Here is a 944-nt window from a genome sequence, read left to right as displayed (position 1 = left end):
TTTCCCCCGGGAAATCGTCGCCCTACCAGCTCTGCAATCAGCCGCACAGAATTCAAGTTCGGATTCGGCTTTGGTCGCCTGCCAAGGAGAAAGGGAATAGGAGTTGGACGCTCACACCCACGTATTCCTCCCCCAGGAAGGGATGAGGAGATGCAAAGGGGTTCAAGGCAGACACTTTGCGATTCTGCCCCCAACACCCAAGCGCCCCTTCCCACCTCACACCCACGTATTCCTCCCCCAGGAAGGGATGAGGAGATGCAAAGGGGTTCAAGGCAGACACTTTGCGATTCTCCCCCCAATACCAACGCGCCCCTTGCCACGTCCCCCCGAAAACGCGCCCCCTCTCAATCCAGGCAAATCCTACCCGTTCGGCAGCAGCCAGTGGAACCCCACTTCCTCCCTCAGCGCAGCCGGGCCGCGGGAGGGCTCCTCCCCCTGCCGCACAGTCCTCGATTTCCCAAACGGGGAGCCGCCCAGTCCTGGTAGGGCTTCCCCCTCCTCTCTCCTCGCGGGGCAATCGCGCCCCCTTTCTTTACCTGTGCTCGGCTGGTGGGCAGCGGACGCTCCGGCGTTGACAGCTCTGATTCCGCCTTCAGTCTCCGCGGCCCTGCAGGGGGAAAGGACGGCCGCCTCCTCGGCCGCTGAGCGACCCGGGACCGCCCGACGGAGCTGCTACGCACGGCCACCCAGCGAGTGGTAGCCGAGTCGAGGCAGCACGGTTCCCACGGCAGCCGCGGCTGCTTTTATCCTCTGCCCCCCGAGACAAAAGAGCGTGACGAGCTGGCAGGCGGGGCCAATCAACGGAGCGCGGGGGCGGACTCCCCGCGCCGCCTCGGGCAGGATGCAAATGTGCGCCGGCGGCCGAGGGGCGGGGGGCGGTGACCAGCAGGTCCCCGGGACTTCAAGTGCAGCTTGGTTGCGGGGACTGGAGGAGTTTTCGAGTC

General features: G+C 65.5%; 1 protein-coding gene across 2 annotated transcripts in view; it reads right to left on the bottom strand.

Annotated features, from left to right (window-relative positions):
• Positions 1-729, bottom strand: part of ZCCHC12 (zinc finger CCHC-type containing 12) — a 3,567-nt gene extending 2,838 nt beyond the window's left edge. The window contains exons 1-2 of one of the 2 annotated variants that reach the window (XM_007105756.3): positions 537-729; positions 27-78 (exon numbers count right to left, since the gene is read on the bottom strand). The gene's annotated coding sequence lies outside the window, so the exon portion shown is untranslated. Of the gene's footprint in view, positions 1-26; positions 175-536 lie in introns of those variants that run through there. The other variant, XM_028482935.2, reaches the window with a different exon arrangement.
• Positions 730-944: the final 215 nt, after the last annotated feature.

Source organism: Physeter macrocephalus, chromosome 21 (genome assembly GCF_002837175.3).
Source record: "Physeter macrocephalus isolate SW-GA chromosome 21, ASM283717v5, whole genome shotgun sequence".
Lineage (NCBI taxonomy): Eukaryota > Metazoa > Chordata > Mammalia > Artiodactyla > Physeteridae > Physeter > Physeter macrocephalus.
This window is presented reverse-complemented; position numbering and strand designations above follow the sequence as displayed.